This window comes from Anomaloglossus baeobatrachus, chromosome 3 (genome assembly GCF_048569485.1).
Source record: "Anomaloglossus baeobatrachus isolate aAnoBae1 chromosome 3, aAnoBae1.hap1, whole genome shotgun sequence".
Taxonomy (NCBI): domain Eukaryota; kingdom Metazoa; phylum Chordata; class Amphibia; order Anura; family Aromobatidae; genus Anomaloglossus; species Anomaloglossus baeobatrachus.
In genome coordinates, this window is record NC_134355.1 from 590,323,547 (window position 1) to 590,333,993 (window position 10,447).

Genomic DNA, 10,447 nt, shown 5'->3' on the forward strand with positions numbered 1-10,447 from the left:
AAAAGTGGAGAATAAGTGGAGAAAAAATGGAGAATAAGTGGAGAAAAAAATGTAGAAAAAGTGGAGAAAAAATGTAGAAAAAGTGGAGAAAAAGTGGAGAAAAAATGGAGAAAAAGTGGAGAAAAAGTGGAGAAAAAGTGGAGAATAAGTGGAGAAAAAATGGAGAATAAATGGAGAAAAAATGGAGAAAAAAATGGAGAAAAAGTGGAAAAAAAGGGGAGAAAAAGTGGAGAAAAAGTGGAGAAAAAATGGAGAAAAAATTGAGAAAAAATGGAGAAAAAGTGGAGAAAAAGTGGAGAAAAAGGGGAGAAAAAATGGAGAAAAAGTGGAGAAAAAGTGGAGAAAAAATGGAGAGTAAGTGGAGAAAAAGTGGAGAATAAGTGGAGTAAAAGTGGAGTAAAAGTGGAGAAAAAGTGGAGAATAAGTGGAGAAAAAATGGAGAATAAGTGGAGGAAAAAAGGAGAAAAAAATGGAGAAAAAGTGGAGAAAAAATGTAGAAAAAGTGGAAAAAAGTGGAGAAAAAAATGGAGAAAAAGTGGAGAAAAAGTGGAGAAAAAATGGAGAAAAAGTGGAGAAAAAAGTGGAGAAAAAGTGGAGAATAAGTGGAGAAAAAATGGAGAAAAAGTGGAGAAAAAGTGGAGAAAAAGTGGAGAAAAAGTGGAGAATAAGTGGAGAAAAAATGGAGAATAAGTGGAGGAAAAAAGGAGAAAAAAATGGAGAAAAAGTGGAGAAAAAATTTAGAAAAAGTGGAGAAAAAGTGGAGAAAAAAATGGAGAAAAAGTGGAGAAAAAGTGGAGAAAAAATGGAGAAAAAGTGGAGAAAAAAGTGGAGAAAAAGTGGAGAATAAGTGGAGAAAAAATGGAGAATAAGTGGAGAAAAAATGGAGAAAAAGTGGAGAAAAAGTGGAGAAAAAGTGGAGAAAAAGTGGAGAAAAAATGGAGAAAAAGTGGAGAAAAAAGTGGAGAAAAAGTGGAGAATAAGTGGAGAAAAAATGGAGAAGAGGTGGAGAAAAAATGGAGAAAAAGTGGAGAAAAAGTGGAGAAAAAGTGGAGAAAAAGTGGAGAATAAGTGGAGTAAAAGTGGAGAAAAAGTGGAGAATAAGTGGAGAAAAAATGGAGAATAAGTGGAGAAAAAAGGAGAAAAAAATGGAGAAAAAGTGGAGAAAAAGTGGAGAAAAAATGGAGAAAAAGTGGAGAAAAAGTGGAGAAAAAGTGGAGAAAAAAATGGAGAAAAAGTGGAGAAAAAGTGGAGAAAAAATGGAGAAGAAGTGGAGAAAAAGTGGAGAAAAAAATGGAGAAAAAGTGAAGAAAAAGTGGAGTAAAAGTGGAGAAAAAGTGGAGAATAAGTGGAGAAAAAATGGAGAATAAGTGGAGAAAAAAAGGAGAAAAAAATAAGGAAAAAGTGGAGAAAAAATGTAGAAAAAGTGGAGAAAAAAATTTAGAAAAAGTGGAGAAAAAGTGGAGAAAATGTGGAGAAAAAAATGGAGAAAAAGTGGAGAAAAAGTGGAGAAAAAGGGAGAAAAAATTGGAGAAAAAGTGGAGAAAAAGTGGAGAAAAAGTGGAGAATAAGTGGAGAAAAAATGGAGAATAAGCGGAGAAAAAATGGAGAAAAAGTGGAGAAAAAAAGGAGAAAAAAAATGGAGAAAAAGTGGAGAAAAAGTGGAGAAAAAATGGAGAAAAAGTGGAGAAAAAATGGAGAAAAAGTGGAGAAAAAGTAGAGCACCCTTTGATGCCTTTCATGTGGCACTAAGGGGTGCTTAGCTTTGTATTTAGCCAAAAAATGAAAAAAAAAAATGACGTAGGGTTCCCCCTAGTTTTGTAGCCAGCTAGGGTAAAGCAGACGGCTGCAGCCTGCAGACCACAGCTGGCAACCTCACCTTGGCTGGTAATCCAAAACTGAGGGCACCCCACGCTGTTATTTTAAATTAAATAAATAATTAAAAAAAAAAACACGTAGGGGTCCCCCAAAATTGGATCACCAGCCAAAGTAAAGCAGACAGCTGGGGCCTGATATTCTCAGACTAGGGAGGTCCATGGTTATTGGACTCTCCCCAGCCTAAAAATAGCAGGCCGCAGCCGCCCCAGAAGTGGCGCATCCATTAGATGCGCCACTCCTGGTGCTTCGCCCCAGCTCATCCCGCGCCCTGGTGCGGTGGCAAACGGGGTAATATATGGGGTTAATAACAGATGTGTAATGTCACCTGGCATCAAGCCCTGGGGTTGGTGAGGTCAGGCGTCTATCAGATACACCACATCACCAACCCAGTCAGTAATAAAAAAAAATAGACGACAAACACATTTTTATTTGAAAAAACACTCCCCAAAACATTCCCTCTTTAACCAATTTATTAGAATGAAAAACAAATCCAGGTCTGGTGTAATCCAAGGGGTTGCCATGACGATCCACACTGTCCCAGTCAATGAAGAGCAGGATATTCCCCATTGGCTGGGAGAGCAGTGCAGTGACCTGAGCTAACATCAATGGGTCAGCCCAGGTCACTGCAGGGCATGACAAGTGCTGCTGTCAGCGAGGTACATTACCTGCGCTGATCTCCAGCACACTGACAGCCCCTGTCACTGAGTTCAATGACCGGCGCCTTCACACCAAGTATCGCGAGAGGCCCGTGACGTCACCGCTAGTCAGTCTCGGGTCGGAAGCGAGAGGTGATGTGACAAGCGGCGGCCATGGAGGACAGTGACAGCGCTGAGGTTGGGATGGCGGGACTAGAGATGAGCGAACCGGTCCCGGTTCGGCTCGAGGTCGGTTCGCGGAACGGAGGTCCCGTTCGAGTTTGGCTCGTCGAACGTTCGACGAACCGAACTCGAACCAATAGGCTATAATGGGAGGCAATCACAAACACATAAAAATGCATTATAAATGTACACAAACAGTTAATAAACATTGCCATAACACTTACCGGTCCTCGCGATCCCTTCTGCACTCTGTCTCCTGCCGCTATTCCATCCGATGATCGCTGAATCCTCCCGGTGACGGCACTGCCAGCAGAGATGCAGGACCTATCGTGACGTCAAAATAGCCATGTGACCAGTCACGTGGCTATTATCTCATTGGCTACAGACTGGTCACATGACTATGACACGTCATGTAGGACCTGCGAGTGCATCTCTCCGGTACACGGTGCACATATGTGTATCGCCGTGTACCGGCGACATGCTCTAGCACACGGTCGACTCCCCGCTCCGTTAGGGACCGGCTGACACAGCCGGTCATTAACGGAGATCACCGTTGCCATAGCAACGCAGTTAGCGGTGACGTCACCGCTAACCGCGGCTCCGAGAACACCGTTGCTATGGTAACGCGTCTGTCAGCATTACCGCTGTTACCGCTGACAGCCAGCACTGATCACTCACGGAGTGAAGGCTGCACGCTGCTTCCCGATTGTAGTGAGGATTGTACTGAGGACGAGGTTCCCCAGCCCCAAGTGATGAGCTGGGGCACCTCATCCTCACTACAATCGTCACTACTACTACACTAGAAAGTAAGAAGACAGAAGAGCAGGATCGTGGAGGGCTGATAGGGGGTAATAAAGATGGAGTCTCTAATGTGTCTGTGTATTTATTTCTATTAAAGTATTTTTTCTCTGTGTGGTGTTTTTTTTTAACCCTTTATTGGAGATTCTTAATGGCCGGGTCAAACGTGCCTGACATTAAGAATCTCTGGCTTAATACTGGCTAGTAAAACAAAGCCAGTATTAACTCATGATTACCCAACAAGCCACCCGGCTCCAGGGCTGTTGGAAGAGTTGGATACAGCGCCAGATGATGGCGCTTCTATGAGAGCGCCATTTTCTGGGACGGCTGCGGACTGAAATCTGCAGCAGAGGCGCCCAGAAACCTCGGGCTAACCTGTGCTGCGGATTCCAATCCCCAGCTGCTTAGTTGTACCCGGCTGGACACAAAAATGGGGCGAAGCCCACGTCATTTGTTTTTTAATTATTTCATGAAATAAGTGAAATAATTAAAAAAAAAACGGGCTTCCCTATATTTTTGGTTCCCAGCCGGGTACAAATAGGCAACTGGGGGTTGGAGGCAGCCCGTGGCTGCCTGCTGTACCTGGCTAGCATACAAAAATATGGCGAAGCCCACGTCATTTTTTTGGTGGGCAAAAAAATTCTGCATACAGTCCTGGATGGAGTATGCTGAGCCTTGTAGTTCTGCAGCTGCTGTCTGCTCTTCTCCATTCAGACAGACAGCAGCTGCAGAACTACAAGGCTCAGCATACTCCATCCAGGACTGTATGCAGAAGTTTTTTGCCCCCTGAAAAAATGATGTGGGCTTCGCCATATTTTTGTATGCTAGCCAGGTACAGCAGGCAGGTACGGCTGCCCCCAACCCTCAGTTGCCTATTTGTACCCGGCTGGGAACCAAAAATAAAGGGAAGCCCTTTTTTTATTATTTCATGAATTTCATGAAATAATTAGAAAACAAATGACGTAGGCTTCGCCCCATTTTTGTGTCCAGCCAGGTACAACTAGGCAGCTGGAGATTAGAATCCGCAGCACAGGTTGGCCTGAGCTTTCTGGGCCCCACTGCTGCGAATTGCAGTCTGCAGCCGCCTCAGAAAATGGCATTTTCATAGAAGCGCCATCTTCTGGCGCTGTATCCAACTCTTCCAGCACCTGCCTGCTATACCTGGCTAGCATACAAAAAAATGGCGAAGCTCACGTCCTTTTTTTGTAGTTTTTTGGCAAAAAAAATAAAAAATGCTTCCCTGGATTTTCCATTGCCAGTGAAGGTAACACCAAGCAGTGGGGGTTAGCAGCCAGTAGCTGCTTGGATTACCCTTAGCTAGCAATACAAAAAATGCAGCGGGAGCCCATATATATTTTTTTTAATTATTTATTTAAATAACTAAAAATAAAATGGGCTTCCCTGTATTTTGATTGCTGGACATCACAGTGCTGTAAAAATAAATCTTTAAAAAAATGACGTAGCGCTCCGCGGTATTTTTGATTCTCAGCGCAGATAAAGCAGACAGCTATGGGTTGCCACCCCCATCTGCCTGCCGTTACCTTGGTTGGCAATCAAAATACAGGGAAGCCCATTAATTTTTTCTATTTAAAAAATAGTTAAAAAAAAAATGACGTTGGGTCCCCCCATTTTTGATAGCCAGCTAGGGTAAAGCAGACGGCTGTAGCCTGAATACCACAGCTGGCAGCTTTACCGTGGTTGGGGATCCAATGTGGAGGTCCCCTCAGGCTCTTTTTTATAATTATTTTATAAATATTAATAATTACACAATAAAAGTAGGGTCCCCCCCAAATTGGATCACCAGCCAAGGTAAAGCGGACAGCTGTGGTCTGGTATTCTCAGGGTGGGAAGGTCCATAGTTATTGGGCCTTCACAGCCTAAAAATAGCAGGCTGCAGGCACCCCAGACGTGGCGCATCCACTAGATGCACCAATCCTGGCGCTTCACCCCAGCTCATCCCGTGCCCTGGTGCAGTGGCAAACGGGGTAATAAATCGGGTTGATACTAGCTGTAAAGTAACCTGAGATCAAGCCCAGCAGTTTGTGATGTCATGGCGTCTATTAGATACCCAACATCATAAACTGTCAGTACTAACAAAAAAAAAAAATCGACAAAAGAAATTTATTTGAAAAAACAGTCCCCAAAACATTTCCTCTTTCACCAATTTATTGTAAGAAAAAAAATAAAGGGGTCCCACGACGACTCTGGACCGTCTAGAATATGGGGGGGAGACACTCAGGGAACGTATCCCCCATTTTCTAGGAGTGCGGACCCTTCATGTGAGGAGTGTGGGTGCAATGAATCTGCACTCACTCTTCTCGGGTCCACAGCAGCAGAGTCCATGTCGTAATGGTTGCTACCAAAGCTGCAATGCCCTGCTCATGAGGTAAGGGCATGCCTAATCAGGAGAACTACTGTAGAGGAAGCTCTGCTCACTGGTATATAGGTGCTCAGAGGTAATAATAGATAAAATTAGTGAGTAACCTCGGCACTCTAAATCTCCCAGACTAAGTCAGTAAGTCACAACGGATAGTAATGCAAAATCACTCTTTATTGGTCCGTATTAAGAAAAAAAAATTTTTCATAAGCATATATGTTTTTGTCCAAAACAAGTTACAAATGACGTTTCAGCCTGAGCCTTCGTCAGATTGGACTTATCTGCATGTAATCATGAAAAATGACAATAATCAGTATCACATAAGAGTGAGAGAACAATAACATAAACTCGAACAATGTAGAGGTACAATTGGGATGCAGCAAAAAAATTGCAACACAGCAAGAAATGAAACACATGATACAAATGTCATAATACAGTACAAGGACAATATAGTAATGACAAATATGGGGTCAGAGTAGGCTTAGACAGCTCTGGTACGAAAGAGATGTCAATCATAAAGTAACATGTGCAGTAGGTGTAGAGCTACAGTATGCATGGCAGAGCTAATGGGCAGACCGACCATAGAAAAAGAACGGAGAAAAAGTGGAGAAAAAGTGGAGAAAAAATGGAGAAAAAAAGGAGAAAAAGTGGAGAAAAAGTGGGGAAAAAGTGGAGAAAAAGTGGAGAAAAAGTGGAGAAAAAATGGTGAAAAAAATGGAGAAAAAGTGGAGAAAAAGTGGAGAAAAAATAGAGAAAAAGTGGAGAAAAAATGGAGAAAAAATTGAGAAAAAGTAGAGAAAAAGTGGAGAAAAAGTGGAGAATAAGTGGAGAAAAAATGGAGAATAAGTGGAGAAAAAATGGAGAAAAAGTGGAGAAAAAATGGAGAATAAGTGGAGAAAAAATGGAGAAAAAAATGGAGAGAAAGTGGAGAAAAAGTGGAGAAAAAATGGAGATAAAAATGGAGAAAAAGTGGAGAAAAAATGTAGAAAAAGTGAAGAAAAAGTGGAGAAAAAAATGGAGAAAAAGTGGAGAAAAAGTGGAGAAAAAGTGGAGAAAAAAATGGAGAAAAAATGGAGAAAAAAATGGAGAAAAAGTGGAGAAAAAGTGGAGAAAAAGTGGAGAAAAAAATGGAGAAAAAGTGGAGAAAAAGTGTAGAAAAGGTGGAGAAAAAATGGAGAAAAAGTGGAGAAAAAGTGGAGAATAAGTGGAGTAAAAGTGGAGAAAAAGTGGAGAATAAGTGGAGAAAAAATGGAGAATAAGTGGAGAAAAAAAGGAGAAAAAAATGGAGAGAAAGTGGAGAAAAAGTGGAGAAAAAATGGAGATAAAAATGTAGAAAAAGTGGAGAAAAAATGTAGAAAAAGTGGAGAAAAAGTCGAGAAAAAAATGGAGAAAAAGTGGAGAAAAAGTGGAGAAAAAGTGGAGAATAAGTGGAGTAAAAGTGGAGAAAAAGTGGAGAATAAGTGGAGAAAAAAAGGAGAAAAAAATGGAAAGTGGAGAAAAAGTGGAGAAAAAATGGAGATAAAAATGGAGAAAAAGTGGAGAAAAAATGTAGAAAAAGTGGAGAAAAAGTGGAGAAAAAAATGGAGAAAAAGTGGAGAAAAAGTGGAGAAAAAGTGGAGAAAAAAATGGAGAAAAAGTGGAGAAAAAGTGGAGAAAAAGTGGAGAAAATGTGGAGAATAAGTGGAGAAAAAATGGAGAATAGGTGGAGAAAAAAATGGAGAAAAAAATGGAGGAAAAAGTGGAGAAAAAGTGTAGAAAAAGTGGAGAAAAAAATGGAGAAAAAGTGGAGAAAAAGTGGAGAAAAAGTGGAGAAAAAGTGGAGAAAAAAATGGAGAAGAAGTGGAGAAAAAGTGGAGAAAAAATGGAGAAAAAGTGGAGAAAAAGTGGAGAAAAGAAATGGAGGAAAATTTGAGAAAAAGTGGAGTAAAAGTGGAGAAAAAGTGGAGAATAAGTGGAGAAAAAATGGAGAATAAGTGGAGAAAAAAAGGAGAAAAAAATGGAGAAAAAGTGGAGAAAAAGTGGAGAAAAAATGGAGAAAAAAAAGGAGAAAAAGTGGAGAAAAAATGTAGAAAAAGTGGAGAAAAAGTGGAGAAAAAAATGGAGAAAAAGTGGAGAAAAAGTGGAGAAAAAGTGGAGAAAAAAATGGAGAAAAAGTGGAGAAAAAGTGGAGAAAAAGTGGAGAAAAAATGGAGAAAAAGTGGAGCACCCTTTGGTGCCTTTCATGTGGCACTAAGGGGTGCTTAGCTTTGTATTTAGCCAAAAAATGAAAAAAAAAAATGACGTCGGGTTCCCCCTAGTTTTGTAGCCAGCTAGGGTAAAGCAGACGGCTGCAGCCTGCAGACCACAGCTGGCAACCTCACCTTGGCTGGTAATCCAAAACTGAGGGCACCCCACTCTGTTATTTTACATTAAATAAATAATTAAAAAAAAAAAACACGTAGGAGTCCCCCAAAATTGGATCACCAGCCAAGGTAAAGCAGACAGCTGGGGCCTGATATTCTCAGACTAGGGAGGTCCATGGTTATTGGACTCTCCCCAGCCTAAAAATAGCAGGCGGCATCCGCCCCAGAAGTGGCGCATCCATTAGATGCGCCAATCCTGGTGCTTCGCCCCAGCTCATCCCGCGCACTGGTGCGGTGGCAAACGGGGTAATATATGGGGTTAATAACAGATGTGTAATGTCACCTGGCATCAAGCCCTGGGGTTGGTGAGGTCAGGCGTCTATCAGACACCCAACATCACCAACCCAGTCAGTAATAAAAAAAAATAGACGACAAACACATTTTTATTTGAAAAAACACTCCCCAAAACATTCCCTCTTTAACCAATTTATTAGAATGAAAAACAAATCCAGGTCTGATGTAATCCAAGGGGTTGCCATGACGATCCACACTGTCCAAGTCAATGAAGAGCAGGATGTTCCCCATTGGCTGGGAGAGCAGTGCAGTGACCTGAGCTAACATCAATGGGTCAGCCCAGGTCCCTGCAGGGCATGACAAGTGCTGCTGTCAGCGAGGTACATTACCTGCGCTGATCACCAGCACACTGACAGCCCCTGTCACTGAGTTCAATGACCGCCGCCTTCACAGCCAAATATCACGAGAGGCCCGTGACGTCACAGCTAGTCAGTCTCGGGTCGGAAGCGAGAGGTGATGTGACAAGCGGCGGCCATGGAGGACAGTGACAGCGCTGAGGTCGGGATGGCGGGACTTCATCACCGCAGGTAAGCCGAGCGGGACCATGTGTGTGTGTGTGTGTGTGTGTTTGTGTGTGTGTACATGCCGCGGGCAGGAGGGGGCAGAGCGAGCTGAGCGGGGAAGTGTGGGCTTCCTGCACGTAACTAGGATAAAAATCGGGTTACTAACCAAAGCACTTTGGTTGGATACCCGATGTTTATCTTGGTTACCAGTTTCTGGCAGGCTGCCAGCGATGGCTCCTGCACACTGTAGCTGTAAAAAGCCCTGCTTTTTGCTGCTAGAACCGTTCTCGAACGTATCTAGAACTATCGAGCTTTTGCAAAAAGCTCGAGTTCTAGTTCGATCTCGAACAGCCCCCAAAATCACTCGAGCCCCGAACTGGAGAACCTCGAACCGCAAACCGCGCTCAACTCTAATCCGCACTTAAAAAAAAAAAAAAAAAAAGCGATCTACTTTTCAGAAATCAGTTGCCATGTAACAATGCAACGTCACACCTGACTTTATGTGAAAGCCACCACAGGGTGTGGGAAGAAAGTAAAGGCAAGTCTACCATGCCAGGGGGGATTAGCTCAAGTGGTAGAGCGCTCGCTTAGCATGCGAGAGGTAGCGGAATCGATGCCCGCATTCTCCAAAGCTGATTCTTTTTTTTCACATGGTAGTAGAGAGTTTCTTTTTACCTCATGCTCAAGGCTCCAACAGCTAAAACTAGGAGGCTTTCAAGCATGAGCAAAACGTGCCTTCGATAGCTCAGCTGGTAGAGTGGAGGACTGTAACAGTAAATTAGCAATCCTTAGGTTGCTGGTTCAATTCCGGCTCAAAGGAATGTTTTGTGAATTCTATCGGATGGTTCATCCTCCTGGTCAACACAGCCCAGCTATGCTCCTTCTGTCCATCTACAACAGGTCTTTTGGAAAGGTTTACTCCGTTGTACCTGAGGAGGTCAAAACAAAGGCAGAGAGCAACAGAGATTTACTTGTTGGGAGAGCAGCTCAGCTGAAAACCAACATGGAATCTTTTCCACCCATAACATGCGATGCCAGCAAAAGAGACCATGGTCCCTGGGAAAACACGGCTAAGCTCCTTCCATCTATCGACAAAGAGCTCTTTTTGAAAGGTCTCTTCTGTTGTATCTAGGGAGTTCAAAAGGTAGGTAGCGAGCAACAGGGATTTTTATTGGAAGAGCAGATGAAAGCCGACGTGGAATCTTCTTCCCCCGTAGCATGCAACTCAAGCAAAAGTGGCCCACGTCCCTGGGTGGGCTTGAACCACCAACCTTTCGGTTAACAGCCGAACGCGCTAACCGATTGCGCCACAGAGACGCAGATGTCTGGCCTTTCCGCAGGAACTTCCAGCCAGGCCAGGCGCAGGTTCCTCAGGGGAAC